Genomic DNA, 26,884 nt, shown 5'->3' on the forward strand with positions numbered 1-26,884 from the left:
CGTCATGCTCGTGTGAAAGGGGCCTTACACTATGTCAGCGGGGTTTAGCCCTGCCCTAGCCCGTTTTACAGGAAATGCTCGATGCTCATCTCAGGGAGGCTGCCTGGGTGAAGAAGGGGCTATGTCCGGGTTCAGCTCTGAACACGGACAACCCCTTTAAGTTTCAGAAAATTTTAGACAGCCCCTTTAAAGACACAGACAAATTTTGCTTTTCCATTTTCTTATTTTCCTTCATGCTTTCGAAGAGCCATAACTTTTTAAACTTTCTGTTCAAATAGCCATATGAGGGTGGGACAAGTTGTACTTTTAATAACACCATTTAATTTACCATATCTTGTATTGGAAAACTGGAAAAAAAATATTTATGGGGTGAAATACAGTTCTGGGCTCCAGTGAACAAGGCAGACATAGCAGAGCTGGAGAGGGTCCAGAGGAGGGCAACTAAAGTAATAACTGGAATGGGGCAACTACAGTACCCTGAAAGATTATCAAAATTAGGGTTATTCACTTTAGAAAAAAAGACGACTGAAGGTAAATGTAATAACTATGTATAAATATATCAGAGGTCAGTACAGAGATCTATCCCATCATCTGTTTATCCCCAGGACGGTGACTGTGACGAGAGGACATCCTCTGAGTCTGGAGGAAAGAAGGTTTGTACACAAACATAGAAGAGGATTCTTTATGGTAAGAGCAGTGAGACTATGGAACTCTCTGCCTGAGGAGGTGGTGATGGTGAGGACAATAAAGGAATTCAAGAGGGGCCTGGATGTATTTCTGGAGTGTAATAATATTACAGGCTATAGCTACTAGAGAGGGGTCGTTGATCCAGGGAGTTATTCTGATTGCATGATTGGAGTCGGGAAGGAATTTTTTATTCCCCTGGGGGTTTTGTTTTTACATCATTCGCTATGCGCTAAAAATGACTTGACAACTGTATTCTGAGGGTGAGTACAATTATGGTGATACCAGATTTATATAATTTCTATAATGTTTTACTACTTTAAAAAAAATAAAAAACCTTAAATGTTTCTAGCATTGTGTTATGGGCAGTAGGTGTGGAACCACTGCATCAGCCAACAGGTTTGACTTTGAGCTAATCCTAAAGGCGTTTTCCTGGCAGTTCCTTGGTTTTTATCCGTTAACCCCTATAAATGGATCTGGACATTACTGTGGGGAGCCACCAGGCTGCTTTCTCTTGGATAAGTCCCGGTGTGGTTGGCAGCTGACCCATGGAGGTCAGAGACGCCAGTGCTGGACACTGAGAAAACCGTTGTCTGGGACAGGCCAGGGGAGGCAGAGTACATGCAAATCTATGAAGTAGCTAAGGGTTAATATGGTCAGGTCAAGCAGTGGAGGGTCAGAGTCAGGAAACAGAATGAGATCAGTAGACAGGCAGACAAAAGGAACAGCACACCTTTGCAGTAACTAGCAAGCTAGGTTAAAAAGCACACTGACCACACTGGTCCTTTAAAATCCACAAACAGGTTGAGCAGATTAGATTCTAGACTGCTTCTCCTTCTTTCCTTTTCAGTGTTGCCAAACACTGCTTCTAGTGTCGATTGCGGTATCGCTTCTACACTTTATGCGTCCTCAGCTCCTATGTAAATCAAGGATCAGGGAGCAAGGATAGTGAAGCAACACACACACTCGTACAGCAAAATATGGATTTATTACTAGATAAAATCAAGGCACATCAATAAATTAAAATTTGCCCGTAGTCCACACAAATTTAACAATTAAGGAGCAGAGAGCAAACATAAACGCATAACGGCAGGTGGGAGACCAACGCAAATGACACGCACTGGAATAACCACCACTTACCTGCCAGAACGACTGGGTGGAACAACTACAGCTTGCTGACTTGTGGTTCACCCCTCCGGAAAACCATGGAGCCCACTTCCGCAGGCACAGACAGACAGGGGAAATGTCAAACAACCATGCTGGATCACACCAAATAGATCAGACATGGAACACCAAATGACATACAACAAGCACCCTGTACATGAACCCACAACAAAAATCATAAACAGGTGAGGAAGGGTAGGGGGACATGGGGAAACATCGGGATGACTTTGCCAAAGACCTTAATGTTCCACAAGGAGGCCCTCATGGACAGGTGACACATCCAGAGAGGAGCAAATGTTCTACTCATACAAAGGCAGACATACAACTAACCTCAAGATCAAAACTCCAGTATAAGATGAGCCATAAGGCCACACCCAGCTCCACCTTGCACACTCCTTTAACCTAAACAAACCAAAATGGGAAGTAACACCAGCCTTAAAGGGGAAGTGAAAAATCATGCTAACAACACGTTACCACCAGTAACAAGCATGCTCAGCAAAAGTGTTATGATCCACTACGACCAGACCACAACATCCATGAAAGATACCACTTGAGACTAATTATATAATTTTTGTAGCAAGCTAGGTTAACCTATTGCTCAGTGAGCACGCAAGCTACATCTGTTTTCCAGCGCCCAGTAATAAAAGATCTCAGAAATGGCAGCTGTGCTCCCTTGAGAAGCTATTTAAGTATAACCTACAGATATAAACAGAGAGGACCTGTGGTCATATTACCAAGCTATACAGGTCCTCAAGTCACAGAAAGAGAGGTGAGCTGTTCCTGTTCAAGCTCATGTATGCAATATGTCTCTGAGAGACGCATGTGTAAAGGGTTAGAAGGGAGAGTGCCAGAGTCAGCAGAGTGCAGTGGTGTGAACTGGCCATCTAGCATCCCATGCACTACACAAGTGCACCTGATGTAACTGCTAATTTAATGAAGGACAGAAACTGCAGAATTGTATTACGTGCTTGCAACATGTGTCTGATTTCCATTGTTATCAAATACTGATACAGACAGATATACCTAAGGACTGTATATGGCACACATCTGCCTGCTGGTTACCCTATAGTATGCTGTTTGCAACATCTTGTACACTAAAGAAACAGTAATTGCAGTTTCTGCCTCAGTGAGATTGTTGTCAAACCCTGCACCTTACTGTATACAAGGAATGTGTGGAATATCTCCATACAGAATCCTTGCTTAATCATACCTTGTAAAGTCAGTAGATTTTACAGGATTTTCATATGTATTCATAAGAAATTGAGATTAAACCAAGGGTGCACCGCCAATGAGGCGAGGTGAGGCGATAGGTAGGAACAAAAGGGGGGGCAGCGGAAGGGCCACGAGCAATGAGCGCTTCCATTCAAGGAACGTTCATCTCCACATATTCAACTGCATCGCTGTACTCAGGGCAGCAATGTAGATGAATGATGAAGTGATGGGGCACATGAGCAATGTCTCCCTGGACCACCATTTCCTCTAATAGACTTTAGTCCTACTTTCTATACCCTATCAGAGGCCGTGTCATCATTATCGCACTGCCTGAGCTGGTGTCACGCCGGACGGGATCTCAGACATACAGATAAACCAGCAAACCAGGCTCTAGGCGAGAAGCAGGGGAAGGGTCACCTCCTAGCAACTCCCTGACTTCTCTCCCTGCTCTGCTCAGCCCACATACACACCTTAATGGTAGGAATGATGTGTCCTCGTGCCTTGGCTAAAACACCCTGGATTCCCTGAGATGGTGAAAAGGGGAATAGGAGCAGCCTGCTCGCACAGAACCTGGGATGGGAGAGATGACACCAACACAACCAAGATAGCAAACAACAAAAACGGAAACCACACTTATCTTTTCTGAGCTGGAACAGACAACCTTCCCTCCTTGCTTTCAAGGCCAGAATGATTTCTATAACCCGCTCAGAGCACTGGGATAGAGAGCTATTTAAACTAATGACCCCACCTAGTGAACCTGATGGGAGGCGGATCCAGCACGGCTCCTAAACAGAACACTAAACACGTGCTGCAATTCTGGCCAACCTCCGTACATAGTCAGAGCAGGACATGACAGCTGGGCTGCATAGAGCTCAGAGCACAGACTAGAAGAGGTCTGTGTGTGCCTTGCACTGCATTGCTGACAGCAGAATGGAGGTAATTATTTGAGTTTATTATTTTTATTTGGCAGCATGCAGTTCATCCACAATGGGGTGGGGGTCATTATTTTGCAACTGGAGAAGGGACTATGGGGACATTGTGGCTGTAAAAAGGAGATTTTTTGTACTGGCACACATTATGAGGGGCCCACTATGGGGACATCCATTCTACTGGGGGTACTAAAAGGGTAGTTTTTTGTACTGACACACGTTATAAGGAATCATTTTTTGTACTGACACACATTATGAGGAATCATTTTTTGTACTGACACACGTTATGAGGAATCATTTTTTGTACTGGCACATAAGAGGGAGCATTTTTGTACTGACACACATTCTAAGGCAGCCACTATGGGGACATTTGTTCTACAGGGGGCACTGAAAGTTTTTTTTTGTACTGGCACAGGTTATAAGGGAGTATTTTTTATATTGGCACCCATAAGGGGTATCTTTGTGCTGTCACTAATTATAAGAACATTTTTGCATTATTAATACTGGGGGCACTATGGGGGCATTAGTTCTTCTGGGGGCAAAATGAGGGACATTATTACTATTGGGTGCACTGGAGGACACTATGTTTAGAGCACTATAAGTTTCAGGGACACTATTTCTGAGCACAGTTATTTACTAGGGAACTGTATGCCAATAATTATTGAAGGGAACTATCTGTATGGTAATTGCATTTTCAGGGTGATTATCTGTTTCTGCAGTATAGTATTGGGAATTGGGAAAGTGGTAGGGTGGGGTGTTCAGAAGGTGGGGAAGAGGATGGAAAAGTAGGAAACTAAGATGTCTGTTTGTCAAACTCTGCAGAGACAAGAGATGGCTGAAAGAAATCATCATGGTGGTCTGGTCTGAATGGAGAAGATAAAGAAAGAGAGCGTCTACATCAGAGGACACGTCACTGGATGTAAGAGGTATGCGGCGCTGTATTACCCTGTATGTTTTGTAGCTCTGTATGTAATGTTTTCCAAGTATGTCTTGGAGGGAAGGGTTTAGGTTAAGAAATTGGCATGGGGGGGCAGGGTTGAGGCACCATTTCAGTTTTCTCCTCAGGCAGCAGAAAGGCTAGTTGCACCCCTGGATTAACCAGTATATGAGTGGGACCGATGCGGAGGCTATAATTCAAGAATGGAAGACAAGGCTGTATTGCATACGTGTATTTTACATGTTATCTGTTTTTAAACTTTAAAGTGAACTTGAGGAATACCACAGATAAGCAACAGTTTCCAACTATTTTTGATATTATTTTAAAAGCTGTTATTGTAACACATCAAAAGCAACCAGGGGAGCATATTCAGCCCAGGCAGGGAGTTGTCAGGGGAAACTGCTGCAGTGTGTGCACATGTGCAGAGACAAGGTCTGTGACAGCCAGAACTCGGGTACCATTGCAGTTAGAATGTACAACCAGAGCCATGAGAGAAGAAGTGAAGCTCTCATGGTCCCAGTGCAGAGCATCAACAGCAGTGTCAGAACCAGATGGATACTGGAGCAGCTAATTGATAGGTGAGACTGAAGAAGCCCTGGAGTGCAGAAGCCACAGAACTGCTGAAGACATCAGGCAAGTTGCATCCCCTGCAAAGACATCCCAAAAAAGAATACCTTGTGTAAGCATAATAATTTTCTAAGGTTGTCCTCATCTTAATAAAGAGTGATTGCTGAACTGCAGAGACTGTTCAAGCTCTACTGTTAGCCATATTAGTTAGCACTGTTCCATATGTATATACAGGTTACACCTGGCCTGGCACAGTTTGAATCTGTTCACCACATCCTCTTTAGTAAAGAGTTAACCTAGTCTATGTTTGTTTTCACCTGTCCACCTACACATTTCACCATGAGCAATTCCCTAACACAGTATCTTAATATCAACATGAGGGATTCCCATAAACCATTATTTCTCTAGAACTTAGAATTCTGCCTGCCCACTGGAATTATTTTCCTTTTGACTGCAGCAGCATGCTGCAGGGGGGAGTGGAGAGGATAGGAATGGTTGTAGGAACAATGGGAGTAGTAGTTACTCATGGGTGCAGTCCTCTTGCTAGGTTGCTTCCCTGAGGTCAAGCAGTTATGGGAAAGGCACACCTTTATTGTCTTCGAAGCGCATCTTGGTCTTAGGGTTCTCTTGCCTAATGGTGTTTTGGGGTGCCCTTGATGGTGACAAATTGTGAGGAGCAAGACAGGGTCCCCTGCAGCGGTGGAGGAAGCAATGATGAGGCAAATTTGCAGTGGAACGGTTATTTACTCAAGAATCAAGTGCAGGTGCATTAATCACAGTTCTTAACATGCATGGACTCTCACTTCTTATACGGCTTTTCAATTTCACATATCTCACAGGTTTAATGGCTACAGAAGTAGTTAAAAGGCCAAGATGTCTCTTCAATGCAATTTTTTATCACATTGCACTTTTTCAGTTGACCTTAGCATAAGCACCCAGAACGAGGGGTGCGCAACACTTCATATGAAGTAACCATGGGGCTGACCCCAACATCAGACTAAATTGTATATTCTTCGTACAGGTTGCCGTACTTACAGTTATGATTTTAACAATGTCCTCAGTGGGATGTGTATTCTACTCACAGCTGGCCAAACTGCTAGAGCCTGAAAAGTTCTTTCAGACAGCTTATATCCACACATCTTCTACACGCCCCTCCTCTCAACACTAGAGTGCTTTTCAGATATTGTCTTTCCCCTCTTTCTATCTGTCTGGTTTTATTCAGATCTGTCTTCTGCATGTGCCCTTAATTCACTGTCTAGACACTCTCTTCTTATAGTGAGTTATAACCACTCCTGATGAGGAGCCCCACATAGTAATGGTAACTAAGGCCTATTAACATATTGTGCTCCAAAGTACATGAAACACTTAGATTAGACAAAAACACATTTCTAAGCCTTTTACAGTGTACAACTGCAAAGTAATGGGACACTGCACTGACTGCCCACTGGATGTAAAGATTAAGCATAATATGTCCTATGGGTATTAACCAGGGCAGTAGCTTATTCAAGGTTTTTCCTGGTGCGATTGTATATATATATATATATGTATATATATATATATATATATATATATATGTATATATGTATATATATATATATATATATATATACATATACTGTATATCCATTGTTCTATCTACAGTTTATATTGGTTAATGGAAAAGGCAGCATATATTTAGTATCAGTGCATATTGTTCTAAAAAATCAAAGTGGATTCAAAGGGAACTTGTTACAACCATAATGACTACCCAACTACTTGGGGTATCTCACAGCTCTGGTATTCATGTCCCGACTCCCTAATTATGTTTTATAGCTTAATTTTTCTGATGGAGATAGCTTTGCAGCAAAATCACTTTACTCATCCCACAAGCCATATGCAAGTGAATCATTTATAGTCAGGGGGGCAGCGGTCTTGACTCTCCAAGTCAAACTTGCTGTGTTCCCATCACACTTCTTCACTCTTGATGGATGTTTCTGTTACACATGATCTCAGATGCAAGCTAAGAAATGTATATCAAGAGTGAAATATTAAATAAACATAAAAACTGGGATGGGTGCTAATATTTACCACACTTTAATAAATAAAACACACAGTGGATATAAAAAGTCTACACACCCCTGTTAAAATGTCAGGTTTCTGTGCTGTAAAAAATGAGACAAAGATAAATTATTTCAGAACTTTTTCCACCTTTAAAGTGACCTATAAACTGTCCAGCTCAATTGAAAAACAAACTGAAATCTTTTAGGTGGAGAAAAGAAAACAAAAAAAACTAAAATAATGTGGTTTCATAAGTGTTTAGAATTAAGCAATCACATTCAAAATCATGTTAAATAGGAGTCAGAATACACCTGTCATCATTTAAAATGCCTCTGATTAACCCCAAATAAAGTTCAGCTGCTCTAGTTGGTCTTTCCTGAAATTTTCTTAGTCGCATCCCACAGCAAAAGTCCACAGAGAGCTTCCAAAGCATCAGAAGGATCTCATTGTTAAAAGGTATCAGTCAGGATAAGGGTACAAAAGAATTTCCAAGGCATTAGATACAGTCCTGATCAAAAGTTTAAGAGCACTTGAAAAATGGCAAAAAATCATATTTAGCATGGCTGGATCTTAACAAGGTTCCAAGTAGAGCTTTAACATGCAACAAGAAGAAATGGGAGTGAGACAAAACATTTTTTGAGCATTTAATTTAATAAAAACAACGAATAAACTGACACAGGCTGTTTTTCAGCTGATCAAAAGTTAAGGACCACACCTCCAAAAAAAAACTAAACCCCCCCAAAACAGAAATCCAACTTCCAAACATGAACTCAATAATGAGTAGCTCCGCCGTTATTGTTTATCACTTCCAAAATTAGTTTCGGCATGCTTGATGCAAGCGTTTCTATGAGGTGAGTGGGAACATTTCTCCAAGTGGTGAAGACAGCTGCACGAAGGCCATCTACTGTCTGGAACTGTTGTCCATTTTTGTAAACTTCCCTTGACATCCATCCCCAAAGGTTCTCAATTGGATTTAGATCAGGGGAACACGCAGGATGGGCCAAAAGAGTGATGTAATTCTCCTGGAAGAAGTCCCTTGTCCTGCGGACATTGTGTACTGTAGCATTGTCCTGTTGAAAAACCCAGTTGTTACCACACAGACAAACCCAGTCGTTACCTCCATCATGAGGAATGCTCTCTGCAACATCTGGACATAGCCAGCGGCCGTTTGACGCCCCTGCACTTCCTGAAGCTCCATTGTTCCACTAAAGGAAAAAACACCCCAGACCATTATGGCGCCCCCTCCACTGTGGCGCGTAGAAAACATCTCAGGTGGGATCTGCTTGTCATGCCAGTAACGTTGGAAACCATCAGGACCATCAAGGTTAAATTTTTTCTCTTCAGAGAATAAAACTTTCTTCCACCTTTGAAGTTCCCATGTTTTTCGCTCTCTTGCAAAGTCCAAACGAGCAGTTCTGTGGCGTTCAAGGAGACGAGGTCTTTGAAGACGCTTTTTGTTTTTGAAGCCCTTCAGTCTCAGATGCCGTCTGATGGTTATGGGGCTGCAGTCAGCACCAGTAAGGGCCTTAATTTGGGTCGAGGATCGTCCAGTGTCTTGACAGACAGCCAATTGGATCCTCCGGCTCAGTGCTGATGAAATTTTTTTGGTCTTCCACTTGACTTTTTTGTTCCATAACCCTCAGGATCATTTAAGAAATTCCAAATGACTGTCATACTGCGTCCCACCTCAGCAGCGATGGCGCGCTGTGAGAGACCCTGCTTATGCAGTTCAACAACCTGACCACGTTTAAAAAGGGAGAGTTTTTTTGCCTTTGCCATCACAATGTATGACTACCTGATAGAAAATGACAATGAATCCACATCTTTGCACAGATTTGGCCTGCCATGCGGCAATTCTACCTCAAAGAGTCCTTGACCATAGCAGCACCAACCTGTTTTCAAGCCAAAATGGTAGCAAGCCTTCATCCATACACAAGGTTCTCAGATCTCAACACAGAGACCTGGCAACTGAACCCAGCTGCCTATTTAAGGACAGCCAGGTGCTGCCAAAACCCGGACAGGCACTTAGAATCCGGTCCGGTATATAACCTCACCTGGCTGTAAATCAGTCCAGCAGCACATGCTGGGAGGAAAATACTTGTTTTCCCAGACAAAACCACTCACTGTGTCACAATATATATATATATATATATATAAAACTTGCTGACTGATATTGAAATGGATATAAAAATATATATAGATAAAAAAAGAAAGAAGTTATGTTTGGTTTGGTTAATTATTTAGAGTTTTCAATGGTCTTATTCAGTGGGTACGGTTATACAGGGGTCATGGTCCTCTTTTTCTCCAATATCAAGAGTGAAGAGGCATGATGTGGGTGCGGCAAGCTTGACTTGCAGCATCAAGTCTGTGGCCCCCTTGACTTCAAATGGTCCATTTGTGTATAGCGTGTGGGAAACTTGTCAATTGGATGGACTACCCAAAAACATCATTGGGGGCATGATGAGGTTTTCTGGGCAGTTGGGGACATTATGGTGATGACAGGTTCAGTTTATATGGGTGCTATTCTAATATATATTTGCTTCCTTCCAAGAAATTTATTCAAGGCTGCCATCCTGAAACTCTAGGTTTCATACAAGTTCAAGATATCCCATAACACTGCCAACTGTGGAAGGAAAATTATTAGATAGGTTTTATTATATACTTTTTATACAATGAGCAGGCACAATAGATTAAGACTTTTTGTTTTATGTACTAATAGAGCAGTTTTTAATTTGCCTGTGATATCACGTCACAAAATCCAAAAAAAGCAAACTATAACATTCCATTTAGGTGCAATTTTTTTCCAATATCATTGTAGTAGGCAATATAACTAATAGCCTGGAACTAATGTGGTTTTTTACTTTAGCCAAATCCAGGAGTGGAATCAACAGGAATATGAAGTAGAAAAAAGGACTTCTATGTTTCATTTCTGTTCATTCTACTGTTGGTGTTTGCTCACCAAAAAGCATATAAATCCAGCCTAAGGGAGTTTGGTTTTTTAAGAAAACATGATCCAGATCACATTTCTTAATTTTTATTATATCAGAACGGAGCAACAGCACAAAAATCATATAATACTATAAAGTACTATATGTAAGAACATATTAATATCACTATTATATGATTCTATAGTTCTATTACAATAGTAATAATAGCTTGGAAAACCAATGCATGTGTGTTCTACCAAAATATATCCAATAAATGTAAACTCCATGGTTTATGTATGTAGGAAATATTCAATGCACCACCCAATATATCATTTTATTATTATGAATTTTATTTAATTTTATTGAAATGTAGCTTTTACTAGTATGCTCGTACACACTATCACAATAATTGCCACTACCTGGCAAATATAAGCATTGTATATCCAAATAACATAGAGCAAAGAGAGGGCCTCTTGCGTGGCATCTCTCTTCTCTGGAGATTTAATGGTTATGGTGTACATTAGAGGGTCATAGCCATTTACACTGATGGTCCCTATTTAGACCCTTGGGGTATTTCACAGAAGGGCAAGCTTGGCTCGGGAATCTGACCCTAACACTTTTCTATGCTAACACATCTAGTATTGATCAGAAGATATAATTTTATGAGCAACCGTTTAGTGTGTTGCCCAGTAGCAGGAACTGTGGTTTGGTCTGAGGCACATGCTGTCTTATAAGTCTTTCTCCTTATGTAAACATGTCCTGTGTGGGTCACTGATAGTGAGTAATCATGGTGTGGTTGTAGAGTGAAGCCAGAAGAGTAGCAGGGAGAAGTGTGAGGGGGGTTCCACCTCATCCCTGAAGAACTGTCCACCTGGTCAGATCACAGTCCTGTGGGATTCACCACAGATGGAGTTTTAAAGTCTGCATTTCGAACTCTTAAATTAAGGAACAGGAAGAATGTTCTGATCCCTTACAGCATAGCGACCCTCACCAAACCCAATGTAAGAATTATTGCCATTTATGAAAACCAACTTCAGAAAATCAAAGAGATTGTAAATAGGGTATTAAGGACAATTGTAAAATTAGATCCTGACATATACATAGTCCTAGCCTGTCAACAATATATTTAGGATCCATCTCATTGGAAATCCTAAATATGGCTATGGGCATTAGGCTTTGAAATAGAACATACCAGGTAACTATTCAGTGATTACTATACGCATATGTATGTGTCACGACTATGTGTTTGGTCGTGACTCTTTGTGTCGCATGCAGTTGTCAGCGGTCTGCTTGTTGTCTATCGCAGGTAAGGGCAGTTAGTATGTTGTCTCACGTGTGGTTGCCACTGGCAACATGATGTTTGTTGGCAGTGTAGAAGCCTGAGCTGGTTGCTATCCAATGAGGGCCACCCTTGTGGTCATAAAATATGTTCTGATGTTAAGAAGATGTTTTTATGCTCTCTATGTTGTTTGCAGCTATGGGTGTCCTGGATACCTGTGTGAGTTGTGTGTTTGCTGTGTCCTTAATGTTTGTGTGGACATCAGTACTTGTGCACGGGTTCCAGTCAGCCTGTCTGTGGCAGGTGTGGTACTGGTTTAACGCACCTGCCATATCCATATGCTGCATATGTTTCCCCTCTCCTTGCTCCTTGGCCAGTGAGACTCCTGTTCGTCCGTGTCTAGGAGGAACAGGTCGTCTTACCCTGCTCCTAGTCCAGAGATTTCCTGAGGGCTAGTAGGGACCCTAGGTTCTGGAGTATGAGCCCTCCTACCATCTGGGTCGGCTCATACGGTTAGGAGTCAGGGTCAGAATTAGGGACGCGCTAGGAGGTGACCTGCTCCCTGATCCTGTCGTCCTGGCCTAGCAGCTACCCTTATCTTATTGCCATTGCACGGTTGAGGGTTTCCCCCATCCTCAGCCATGACAGTATGTGAATTAAGGGTCCCATATATATTAGTGTATTGTCGACTGAACCTGGGTGGGCCGACAGTCTAATGTGTGTGGGGCGCTCCCGACTCTCCTCTGACAGATGATGTTGGGGGAGAGAAGAATTGGGCAGAATGAATATTTTCACCCAATCCTTTTGTTTTCTCTTGAGATAAGCCACCTGAAGTGTCTGGCAGCCGCTTTCCCCCCTCCACCCACTGAATACCCATACTGTACCCGTTCAGTTGAGCTGAATATGCATGTGTATGGGGTAGCTGGGGGGAGTCAGGAGAGATAGCTGTTTGTCGAAAGATCCTTCGGCAGACAGCTATTGAATGTGTATGGCCATTCTTAGAGTGAGGTGACTTCCACCTTCCTAATCGTTATCCCCACTCCAGTAAATTTAATTGTTCTACAGAGTGGCACAGTTTATCTACTGCTATATTATTTTTTTCTTCTGAAGTTCAAAAGCTTCTAAGATCAAAGCGTCCACAGGTCATTTTCTTTGTAAAACAAACAACAGGAACAAAAGCTTGGCCATCAAGAATATCACACTATTAACCCTTTCTCCTTTCAAACCTCTGCAGTGAAAAGCATAAAACTTCTGCACATTCATATTTAATATATTACCAAGTATAGTATAGTGCATATGTTTTATAATAATATCAGGCATCCTACAATATCATACTAACCCATAATACCAGGTACAGTATAGTGCATATGTAGTAAAGTAACGACAGTCCTAACCCTCCTATGATATAATGCAGTACTTCCACATAATACTAGGTGCAGTATATTTATTTGCTAACATATAGCGCCAACTTATTTCACAGTGCTTTACAGACATTATTGCTTGCTGTCTCCAGTGAAGCTCAAAATCTAAATTCCCTATCAGCATGTTTTTGGAGTGTGAAAGGAAACCCACACAAACATGCCTGTTTTAATAGATTCATTCCCCATGTAATAACGATTCTGTAGCATCTATTCTTATCGCTCTATGTTGTGCCATTCCTTTATTATTTCTGCTAGAAGTTATGAATGAATTGCTATCAGTCTGCAGTAAGGGTACAGAACGGTGGTAACCACTTAGGGAGGTGTACCTGCACAGTCTCACTCTATCCAGTCAGTGCTGCCATTTTCAGAAACACCCCCAACTGGTTACCACCCTCTGTTCCCTTACTGCAGACTGCTAGCAATTCATTCATAACTTCTAGTTTAAATAATAAAGGAATGGCACAACATAGAGCCGTAAGAATAGATGCTCTAGAATTGTTATTATATGGGGAATGCATGAAACTATTAAAACAGGCTTGTCAGGAGTGGTGACAGGTCCTCTTTAATTATAATCAATATTGTTCTTGGGATAACCACTTTAAACTTTTATATTAAATTGTTTTATTGTTATTATTGTTAAATATTTTGAATGGTCGCACTATAAAACATGGCTTGAGCTTGGCAATTTTCTCAAATTCAAACCTAGGACCCCAGCGCTGCAAGGCACCAGGGCTAACCACTGAGCCACAGTGCTTTCTAATGTATGGACAGTATAATAGTGTCAGTCATAGCCCTCCTATGATATCATACTTCCACATAATACCAGGTACAGTATACTACATATTTATTATAATAGTAACAGCCATAGTGCTCCTATGATATCATACTTCCACATAATACCAACTACAGTGTAGTGCATATATATTACTTGCAGAATATTTCCACTATTACATTTAATGTTTGTCTGTGAGGTTAAAAGATATGCACAGTGTTCCCCATAACAGTGACCTCTACAGCAGCCAACCCTCTTAACAGTGAACTCCACAGCACCCCGCCCTCTTAACAGTGAACTCCACAGCACCCTGACCCCTTAACAGTGACCTCCACAGCACCCTGACCCCATAACAGTTATCTACACAGTGCCATGCTCCCTTACCTGTGACCTAAATAGTACCCCACCCCATAACAGTGACCTCCACAGTGCCCTGTCCCGTTAATAATGACCTCCACAGCACTTCACCACCTTGACAGTGACCTCCGCAGCACCACGCGCTCTTAACAGTGAACTCTAACAGTGAAGAAAAACGGCTGGGTTGTTATGGAAACCTGGTGTAACTGTGTATGTCAAGAGTGAAGTACCTGCGAGTTTCTATTGGATAATAAGGGTCATATGACTGTGTGAGTGGCAGTTAGAATGTGAGTAAAGTTGTGAGCTCCAATTGGCTAATATATTTTTTTGTAATATCTCAGGAACGGTATGTCCGGTCTAATACATTCCTGGACACCTGGTGTACCTGTGTGCCAAATTTGGTGCAGATCGGTCCAGTTGTTTGTCCGTGCATAAAGAACATCCAGACAGAAATTAATTATATATATATAAGAGATAATAATAATATCGTATAGCACTCCTATCCCATGCTCCCACATAATGCCAGCTATAGTGTATATGTATTATAATAGTGTCAGTCAGAGCACTCCTGTACCATACTCCCACATAATGACAAGAACAACAAAGTTCATATGTAGTACCATAGTGTCAGTCATAGCACTTCTATAATATCATACTGCCACATAATACCAGTTGCAGTATAAGGCATATACAGTTTAAGGCCTCCTGCACACAAATATGGATGTGGTCCATGTCCATCCCGAAATTGTACAAATGCCTATTCTTGTCCACAAATCAGACGGCATACTGATAACTCCTGCATGCTGTCCGCATTTTTTTGCAGCCCCATAGAAATGAATGGGTCTGCATTCAATCCAGAAAAATCAGATGCGGACTGGAAATATGGTCGTGTGCGTGAGCATTATTAGTATCAGTCATAGCCCTCCTATGGTATCATTCTTCCACATAATACCAGCTACAGTATACCGTATATGCAGAACAATAGTGTCAGCGCTCCTGTGATACTATACTTCCCACATTATGCCAGAAATAGTACTAACATAATACCAGTCTCACACCCAAATAAAACTGGCCACCTAAAAGGACTTACACACTATGATTCTGGAAAGATTCAACACTGCAGTGCTTTGACAGTTACCTGTACTGTACTTACATAATGTATACTGATATAATTCATAGTGTGTATACGTTTTTGTAAAACCGTCTCCGGTATAAACTCTTAACTTTATACTACAGGTCATTACATTACATTTATACCAATATCAGGTACAGTATCTACGTATATATTTTTAAATATTTTACTACTGTTGCACAATAATGGCATATTTAATAGAAAAATAAATGTTTCCTCCCATCAGCATAACTGTATGATTGCTTGTTTTTTGTGTTATATTTTCAGTTGTACCATTTGAGGGTCCATATAACGATGTAACTTTTACTATAACTAACATTTTAACTTTATTGTACAGATCAGATTAATTACAAATGTGGTTAGACCAAATATGTATGTTTTTTACTGTTATTTTTGTATTGTAAATTATTATATGATGATAAATGGATATTATTGTTTCTTTTTACCTTATCTCATGAAAGGTATTGTTTATACTTAAATCCAGGCCATTTTTTGTGCTTACACGCAAGTAGGCAGGGAAAGCGGGTTGGGTTCCAGTCAGGGCTCACTGTGTGCCTACTGTGCTAACAAAGAATGCTGAATAATGGTAAAAAAAAAACACAAAAAGACAGCACAGTGAGCACATGTCAAGGGTTACCTCATTTATGCTGTAAAAGTAAAACATTTTTTTTAAAGGGGTTGGGTTTAAAGGGGTTGGCCCATCTGAAACATTGATGGCATATGGCAAGAATATGCCATGAACGTCTGATAGGCGCGGGTCTCACCTCTGGGATGATGGGCCCCTGAGGTGAACGAGAGTGCACCATGTATACGTAGATAGTGTGTACTCCATTCATCGCTATGGGAGTTCTGAAAATAGCTGAGTGAGTGAGTGCTCAGCCCCAACTCCATTCACAGCTACCACAAATAGCCAAGCCAGCACTGCTTTCTGTTCACTATAGGTAGATCCCAGGCCCAGGGGTGGGACCCACACCTATCTGACATTGACGGGATACCCTACTAATATGCCATAAATGTCCCAGATGGGCCAATCCCTTTAATTTGAAAAATAATAATAATCACTCACTCTAGTAGTTAAGGGGTTCGGCAGTTTCAGTAAGTAGTACCATTTTCTAGGATACTCTGTTTTGGTATTCCTTACAGTCTTTCAGATCTCTGCTTGCTGTCATGTGATGATCGTACAGATGCTTGGCTTCTTGCGGACATAGCTCTGATACCTGTACTATATGAGCAGTCAGTCCTGCACCTGTGTCCAGAATTTTATCTCATGGTGAAAAAGGAAGGTTCCAACTGACTGACTGCAAACTGAAAACCACGAGGAATTGATAAAGAAATGTGTGTTACATCTTCATTATATAAAGAATATGCTTTTATTTGCTGAAGCCATAATACCCCTTTAATTTATGAACTGCACCTGATCTGTGTACGGGCGGGTGTATTATGTGTTTCCCAGGTGTACAACAAAGAACATATTGAAAGTCCATATGAGATAGACATCCTTGTAAAGAAGATAGCTGCATCGCCTAGTACAGGTGTAAAGAGAACAGTGAAAGGGGCCATTGTTCATAGTGTTACATAGGTGCAGAGGAGCAAAGCTCCCGTGTACCACGTACTTCTCAGCGTGGCATTGGCAGTGTCTAACGTGCACAACGCTGCTTATGGTACTGCTCTAAAATGGAGTCCCACCACCAGTGGCGTACATAGAGAAGTAAGGGCCCCATAGCAAGGATCAAACCAGACCCCACACACAGGACAGAAGGATTTCTGCCTAAACACTTTTCAATGACCCTTGGGTCATTACTTCATTTGCTAAAAGTTGTTCCTTTGGAGGGTAGAGTCCTGACCAAGTTTTCACCCCCAGTAGAAGAGAAGATAATCCCAACTAAGACTAGGCCCCCTCTTGCCCTGGGCCCCATAGCAGTCAAATGGTCTGCCGCTATGGTAGTTACGCCCCTGCCCACCACTATCTCAGGAACAGGACTTTAAAGTAAAGGGAGAGCAAGCTGCGCATGTGCGTCCACCCTCCGTTCAACTTTGTGGGAGTTCTGGAAATAGATAAATGCTGGCTTAACTATTTTCAGAAATACCACAGTACTGAATGGCTTGCTCTCCAGTCACTGCTATAGGAATTTAGAAAATAGCCAAGTGCGCTTGCACAGCAGTCCCATAGCAGTGAATGGACTTCTGACATTTATGGGACGATCCCTTTAAATGGAATCTGTCCGACATTCTGACAATGCTAAGCTGCTGCGCTAGGTAAAGACAGCCTTCTGTGCAGCCTTTCTCATCAGGAGTAGTGAGAATAACAGTTTTATATATTAGTTTTTTAGAATATTCGACCATCTAAAAAATTATGGGCGAGGGCCTGCTGCTGATCTGACCCTCTAAAACATTAAGAGCGAGGGCAGCTTAATTAGCATGTTGATATGATGGAGGAGGAGGACGAGAAAAGGAAGATTAAACCATATACCCTTTTTTGTGATGGAAGGGGTGAATGGGAATACAGTGTATTCAATACACCATAAAAGCCACATTTAAAGTGCCTTTGCAGCATGCCAGACCGCAGGGGAAAACACGTGAGGCTCACGGTGGGCCGATAGGTGCAATAGTCGTTTGTACTCACGGTTAGCAGATGCCTCACTGAGTCGGAACTGCAGTGGATCTGAAGACAGTACGAGATCTTCCGGGGCATTCTCTGTTGCAGGGAACACCAGCCAGATGTTGGTTGAGGTGCCCTTGATGGTGGTGATGTTTAGGGGGCTTGTTAGCTAGGTGCAAATATTCAGAGTAGTAGTTGTGAGAATGAGGAGTCAGTAATTGTAAATCAGTTGAACGTTTACTGAAGATCAATAGTCTCTGGACAGCTGGCACAGTTTGTCAATTGATAGCTTTGGTATGCATAACAAGTTCAAAGGTATTCTATTTTCTGGTGGTGGCAAATGTCTATAAGGAATTGTCCTTTTTAGGAGTAGACTCTTGACAGGCAAGGATCCTGATAGAAATCCTATATTTACTTCACAGCAGACTGGCACTAAAGATGCTAATAATTATTTAACTATGAGTATTCCTTTAAGGGAGTCCCCCTCACGGCAGGCAAACACATCTGCTTCATTCTTTGCCAGGAAACTCTTCTAGAACTGGTTTTATGGTTTCTCACTACCACTTAGAAGGTTAAGTCAGTTATAAACGACAGCTTGGCCTAAGTTATCTGGTTGTGTCCAGACCTTGTTCATTTTGATAAGAGTCAACCTGTCAGCATTTTCAGTTGACAGGCGGATCCACGCTTATCAGTTATTATGCCCCTAGCAGCACTAAATACCTGCTCTGACAAAGTGCTGGCAGCAGGGCAGGCCAGCACCTCCAAGGCATAGAGTGCCAGTTCATGCCACGTGTCCAGCTTGGACACCCAATAGTTGTAAGGCACAGACGGATCACTGAGGACGCTGATATGCTCTGCTACGTACTCCTTTACCATCTTCCAAAACTTTTCCCTCCTTATGACACTAGGCTGCACATCAGGGTGAGGGTGCTGGCCGGGTGTCATGAAACTGTCCCTGAGCTTGGAGAGTGTTGCCCTGCCTCTGTTGTAACTGCTGTGTGTTCCCCTCGTCTCCCCTCCTTGGTTGCCCAAGGAACTACGTACTCTATCGGCAGCGTTGTCAGCTGGAAACTTTTGGAGCAATTTTTCCACAAGTCTATTCAAAGGCAATCAGAGCAGCTCTCACCTGTCTGGAACTCCAACCATAAGGACACGGACCACTCCCTCGCCCGGACAGGGAGCAATAGGGATAAATAAAGAAGGGTTGTCCAGCCTCTCTTTGAGAAGTTCCAAATGCACTTTATTGAGTATCAAATATTAAAAGCATCCAGGTACAGGTTGCGTTGGTCTACGCGTTTCAGGCAGCAAAACAATTTCAGCCCTTACTCATGACCATTAAACATACACTAAGTCCTTACCTTTATAGGAGGAGGAAACCACACCTGGACCAATCAAGGGGTCATGTGGCCACTCCCTTCTGCAAAGGTGCATGACGATAAAACAAACTTAAAATATTATCACAACTAGCTTAAAGATACAGGGAATCCAATGTTTAGTATTGTAGAATCAAGTCTTTATTTAACCCTTGGGGTTGGCGACTTTCTAATCGGAAAATCCAAAAGGATTCTCTATTTAGAAGTTTCCTTTTACGGTCGCCTCCCCTTGCTGGTTTTTTGACCCTTTCAATACCTTGCACAAGCATATCTGAGGTGTCGCCACCATGAACTATCGTGAAAATGGAGACTTGCCGCTGAAACATTGCGGCTTTTATGGTGCGGCACATCAGAAACATGTTTCCTTATTCGTGTTTTTATAGCATTCGTCGTGCAGCCACAAGGACCTTCTGGTATTGCACCATTTTGCCAGTCCTCTCCACCACAGGAATGAGAGATGAGAAGTTCTCCTTGTAAGGGGGGTCGAGAAGTAATCGTGTTGGCCAAAATGCGTATAACGTGAGGGTCACGGGAAAGGCAGCATAACATAAAATCAGCCATATTTGTGAGTCCCAACAAGACATCACGGTCCTCGTCAGGAGGATGACTCTTAATCTCCTCATCCTCTTCCTCCTTTTTGCCCCATCCACGCTGAACAGATGGAATAAACCTGCTATGGGTACTACCCTCTGTAGCGGAGACAACCGTCTCCAGCTCCTTCTCCTCATCATCATCAGCCAATTCGCACTGAGAAGAGGAACTGAGGGTGGTCTGGCTATCACCCTGTGTACTGTCTTCCCCCATTTCCACCTCTTCCACATGCAAAGAGTCTGCCTTAATTGTGAGCAGCAAGCATTTCAGTAGACACAGAAGTGAGATGGTTACGCTGATAATACCGGCATCGCCGCACACCATCTGTGTTGATTCCTCAACCTTGCATAAAACCTCACAGAGGTCAGACATCCATGCCCACTTGTCACTTGTGAAGAGCGGAAGCTGACTGGAAAGGCGACGACCATGTTGCAGCTGGCATTCCACTACTGCTCTCTGCTGCTCACAAAGCCTGGCCAACATGTGGAACGTGGAGTTTCAGCGCATGCTCGTGTCGCACAACAGTCGGTGAGCTGTCAATTCCAAGCGCTGCTGCAGCGTTGCCAGACCGGTGGCAGCTGTAGATGACTTTTGGAAATGGGCACACACGCAGCGCACCTTCACCAGTAGCTCAGGAAAATTAGGGTAGGTTTTGAGAAACAGCTGAACCCCTAAGTTAAACACGTGGGCTAGGCATGGGATGTGTGTGAGCTTGCCCAGCTCCAAAGCCGCCACCAAGTTATGGCCATTATCAGACACAACCATGCCTGGTTGTAGGTTGAGTGGAGAGAGCCACAGCTCAGTCTGGTCCCTTGTACCCTGCCACAGCTCTGTAGCGGTGTGCTGTTTGTCACCTAAGCAAATTAGTTTCAGCATGACCTGTTGCAGCTTCCACACTGCAGTGCTACACTGCTTCCAGCTACTGACTCATGGCTGACTGGTGCTGCAAGATGAGAATTTAGAGGTGAAAGTGGAGGTGGTGCAGGAGAAGGGGGGGTTGCAGCCACTAATGTAGGTGGTGGCGGAAATCCTGCTGGAAGTAGGGCCCTCAATCCTTGGCGTTGGTAGCACCTGTGCCATCACAGGGTACAAATGCTCCCAGCCTCCACAACGTTCAGGGAAATGTAGCGTCCCTGGCAAAAAAAGCAATTGTCCATGTATCAGTTGTTAAGTGGAACTTCCCAATAATTGCGTTGGTCAGGGCACGAGTGATGTTACAGGACACATGCTGGTGTAAGGCAGGGACGGCACACCGGGAAAAATAGTGGGGGCTGGGGCCATCAGGCTGCAGAAAGCCTCCGTGTCCACAAGCCTAAATGGCGACATTTCCAGGGCAATCCATTTGGAAAGGTGCGCATTTAGTGCTATGGCCTGTGGATGGGTGGCTGGGTATATGCACTTTCGTTCAAAGGCCTGGGGTATGGACATCTGTACACTGTGCTGGGACACAGAAGTGGATGTGCTTGCTGATGGTGCTTGCGAAGGTCCAGGTGCAGGGCGGGAGGCATCTGGGCCTGCGTCTTGGACAGGGGATTGGCCAGCACGTAACAAAGGGGAAGAGGAGGCAGTGGTGTGACCCGCAGACACTGCTTGTGGACACAGGCATTCGGGCCACCTATTAGAGTGCTTTGATGACGTGTGGCGGATCATGCTGGTGGTGGTGAGGTTGGTAGTCTTCAAGCCCCTGCTCATTTTGGTACAGCACAGGTTGCAAATGACAATTCTTTTATCGTCCACACTTTCCTCAAAAAAGCACCAGACTGCGGAACACCTACTGCTTGGCAAGGGAGATTGCCACCCCACTGCCTCTTCCAGCCTGTTGTAGTGCTGTAGATCCCTCCCCCTCTGTACTGCTGTCCTTGCTCAGATTGCCACCTTCCCAGGTTGGGTCAGTGATTTCACCGTCCACCACCTCCTCTTCTACTTCCTCACTCTGGTCATCCTTCTGACTTGTTGACCTAAGAAGAACTTCACTTATTGACAACTGTGTCTCATCCTCCTCATGAACCACTTAAGACACTAGATGCGGTTCACTTATTGGCAACTGTGTCTCATCATCATCATCCACCTTGTGAAACACTAATTGCCTTTCCCCACCATCATCTTATTTTGAGTGTGGATGCTCAAGAGTTTGGGAATTAGTGCCCAAGTTCTCCTTATGTCCCTCTTCAAGCAGGCTTGGCGAGAGGGCCAAATCAAGAAATGGCAATGAAAATAGCTCCTCTGAATATCCGAGTGTGGGATCACTTGTTTGCCATAGTGGGAGGAAGGAGGATCAGGGTAAGGATTCTGTTGACCAGACTCTTGGCTACTGAGACTGGACTTTGTGGAAGACAGGGTGATGCTTAACCAACTGAAAGCATTATCTGCTGCAATCCAAACGAGCACCTGGTCGCACTGGTGTGACTTCAAGAGTGGTGTCCTGCACCACCCTGCAAACTGGGACAGAAGCTAGGTATCGTGGATGAGTGTGTATCTTGTGCTCTGGCAATAGGCAGTTTCACTGCTCCCAGGGCCACGACCTCACACTTCACGACTTCTCTTGTAGTTGTGTTTGTAATGTGTGTAACATTTATGCAAAGAGTCAGTATTTGCAGTGTTGGCCCTTCTTTTTCAGGACCTCTGCAATTCGACTGGGCATGCTCTCAATCAACTTCTGGGCCAATTCCTGACTGATTGCAACCCATTCTTTCATAATCACTTCTTGGAGTTTGTCAGAATTAGTGGGTTTTTGTTTGTCCACCCGCCTCTTGAGGATTGACCACAAGTTCTCAATGGGATTAAGATCTGGGGAGTTTCCAGGCCATGAACCCAAAATATCAACGTTTTGGTCCCCGAGCCACTTAGTTATCACTTTTGCCTTATAGCACGGTGCTCCATCGTGCTGGAAAATGCATTGTTCTTCACCAAACTGTTGTTGGATTGTTGGAAGAAGTTGCTGTTGGAGGGTGATTTGGTACCATTCTTTATTCATGGCTGTGTTTTGCGGCAAAATTGTGAGTGAGCCCTTGGATGAGAAGCAACCCCACACATGAATGGTCTCAGGATGCTTTACTGTTGGCATGACACAGGACTGATGGTAGCGCTCACCTTTTCTTCTCCGGACAAGCCTTTTTCCTGATGCCCCAAACAATCGGAAAGAGGCTTCATCAGAGAATATGACTTTGCCCCAATCCTCAGCAGGCCATTCACCATATTTTTTGCAGAAGATCAATCTGTCCCTGATGTTTTTTTTTGGAGAGAAGTGGCTTCTTTGCTGCCCTTCTTGACACCAGGCCATCTTCCAAAAGTCTTCGCCTCACTGTGCGTGCAGATGCGCTCACACCTGCCTGCTGCCATTCCTGAGCAAGCTCTGCACTGGTGGCACTCCGATCCCGCAGCTGAATTCTCTTTAGGAGACGATCCTGGCGCTTGCTGGACTTTCTTGGATGCCCTGAAGCCTTCTTAACAAGAATTGAACCTCTTTCCTTGAAGTTCTTGATGATCCTATAAATTGTTGATTGAGGTGCAATCTTAGTAGCCACAATATCCTTGCCTGTGAAGCCATTTTTATGCAACGCAATGATGGCTGCACGCGTTTCTTTGCAGGTCACCATGGTTAACAATGGAAGAACGATGATTTCAAGCATCACCCTCCTTTTAACAGGTCAAGTCTGCCATTTTAACCCAATACGCCTGACATAATGATCTCCAGCCTTGTGCTCGTCAACATTCTCACCTGAGTTAACAAGACGATTACTGATATGATCTCAGCAGATCCTTTAATGACAGCAATAAAATGCAGTGGAAAGGTTTTTGGGGATTAAGTTAATTTTCATGGCAAAGAAGGACTATGCAATTCATCTGATCACTCTCCATAACATTAGAAACATAGAATGTGTCGGCAGATAAGAACCATTTGGCCCATCTAGTCTGCCCAATATATCTGAATCCTATGAATAGTCCCTGGCCCTATCTTATATGAAGGATAGCCTTATGCCTATCCCATGCATGCTTAAACTCCTTCACTGTATTTGCAGCTACCACTTCTGCAGGAAGGCTATTCCATGCATCCACTACTCTCTCAGTAAAGTAATACTTCCTTATATTACTTTTAAACCTTTGCCCCTCTAATTTAAAACTGTGTCCTCTTGTGATAGTTTTTCTTCTTTTAAATATGCTCTCCGCCTTTACCGAGTTGATTCCCTTTATGTATTTAAAAGTTTCTATCGTATCCCCTCGGTCTCTTCTTTCTTCCAAGCTATACATATTAAGGTCTTTTAACCTTTCCTGGTAAGTTTTATCCTGCAATCCATGGACCAGTTTAGTAGCTCTTCTCTGAACTCTCTCTAGAGTATCTATATCCTTCTGGAGATATGGCCTCCAGTACTGCGCACAATACTCCAAGTGAGGTCTCACCAGTGATCTGTACAGCGGCATAAGCACTTCACTCTTTCTACTGCTTATACCTCTCCCTATACACCCAAGCATTCTGCTGGCATTTCGTGCTGCTTTATTACATTGTCTTCCCACCTTTAAGTCTTCTGAAATAATTACTCCTAAATCCCTTTCCTCAAATTGTTGATTGAGGTGCAATCTTAGTAGCCACAATATCCTTGCCTGTGAAGCCATTTTTATGCAACGCAATGATGGCTGCACGCGTTTCTTTGCAGGTCACCATGGTTAACAATGGAAGAACGATGATTTCAAGCATCACCCTCCTTTTAACAGGTCAAGTCTGCCATTTTAACCCAATACGCCTGACATAATGATCTCCAGCCTTGTGCTCGTCAACATTCTCACCTGAGTTAACAAGACGATTACTGAAATGATCTCAGCAGATCCTTTAATGACAGCAATAAAATGCAGTGGAAAGGTTTTTGGGGATTAAGTTAATTTTCATGGCAAAGAAGGACTATGCAATTCATCTGATCACTCTCCATAACATTCTGGAGTATATGCAAATTGCTATTATAAAAACTTAAGCAGCAACTTTTCCAATTTACAATATTTATGTAATACTCAAAACTTTTGGCCACGACTGTATACACAAATACACTAAGGGATATCAGGGTACATTATTAAGCAGGGGTATACAACTAAGGGGTATCAGGGTAAATTATACAGGAGTAATATAACTTATATTATATAAGTTATATTACCCCTTTATCATGTCCCCTGAGATAGCCCTCCTCAGTTATATTACCCCTGTATAATAATGTACTGTGATACCCCTTAGTTTTACCCCCTGTATAATTTACCCTGATCCCTCAGTTATATTACCCCTGTAAAATGTCCCCAATAGCCCTCCTCAGTTATATTACCCTCTGTAATTTACCCTGATACCCCTTAGTTATACGGTATCATATAACTGAGGGGTATCAGGGTACATTAGGGGTATAAATGAGGAGGGGTAGCAAGCAGCAGGGAACATACTTTATGCGTTAAGTTAATGTTATATAACTAACTTATATGGGGGGTGACTCTTTAGCCAGGGCAGAGATCCAGTGGCATAGCGTGGGTTGCTAGCACCCGGGACAAGCCAAGTATTGCTACCCCCAACCTGTTGACACGCCCCTTTTTACAAATAATGCAGTACATGTCACCTACAGTCCTATGTAACACCACAGATAACACAGTGATAACTCTGAGTACAGATTGTGGAGTAGATGTCACCTACAGTCCTATGTAACACCACAGATAACACAGTGATAACTCTCTGAGTACAGATAATGTAGGATATATTACCTGCAGTCCCATGTAACACCACAGATAACAGTGATAACTTAGTACAGATAATGTAGGATATATTACCTGCAGTCCTATGCAACACCACAGATAACAGTGATAACTGAGTACAGATAATGTAGTAGATGTCACCTGCAGTCCTATGTAACACCACAGATAACAGTGATAACTCACTGAGTACAGATAATGTAGTATATATCTCCTGCAGCCCTATGTATACACACTATACAGTAGAATACAGCAGCATATACCTGTTACATCCAGTGACGTCTCCTGTGATGTAGACTTTCCTCAACGTCTTTATTCAGAAATAAGACCACCATGATACCTTCTTTCAGCCACAGCTCTGCAGAGTTTCACAGAAATTCTTTCAGATTTCTCACTTTACTATCATCCTCAGATAACAGACCTCCCCTCCACCTGTAGTGCCCATAAGTATAATGCCCTCTGTATAATAATATATACTGGCTCCTCTGTGTTATTATGATTCTTAATATTATAATGGCCCCCTCTGTATTAGGCTCCATTAACACGTACGCAGAATGTGTCCGCATCCATTCCGCAATTGTGCGGAACAGGTGCGGGCCCATGCATTCTCTATGGGGATGGAATGGATGCGGAAAGCACACAGTGCAGCTGCGAACAAGAATAGGCTGTTCTATGGGGGTGCCGGACGGGTGTATTGCGGATCCACAAAACACTACGGATGTGTGAATGGACCCTAATAGTAATAATTATGGCGCCCTTCAGCCCCTCCAGCATACAGTCCCATGTAAAATACATCACTCCCTGCCTTCAGCCCCTCCAACATACAGTCCCATGTAAAATACTAAACTCACCCTGCCTTCAGCCCTTCCAGTATACAGTCCCCATGTAAAATAATATCACCCCTCCTGCATACAGTCCCATATAAAATATATCACTCTCTCTCCTTTCAGTCCCTCCAGCTTACAGTCCCATATAAAAAACAAAACTCCCCCTGCCTTCAGCCCTTCCAGCATACAGTCCCCATGTAAAATAATATCGCCCCTCCAGCATACAGTCCCATGTAAAATACATCACTCTCTCTGCCTTCAGCCCATCATGCATACAGTCCCCATGTAAAATAATATCGCCCCTCCAGCATACAGTCCCATGTAAAATACATCACTCTCTCTCCCTTCAGTCCCTCCAGCT

The sequence above is a fragment of the Bufo gargarizans genome, chromosome 10, assembly GCF_014858855.1.
Source record: "Bufo gargarizans isolate SCDJY-AF-19 chromosome 10, ASM1485885v1, whole genome shotgun sequence".
NCBI classification, from domain to species: Eukaryota; Metazoa; Chordata; class Amphibia; order Anura; family Bufonidae; genus Bufo; species Bufo gargarizans.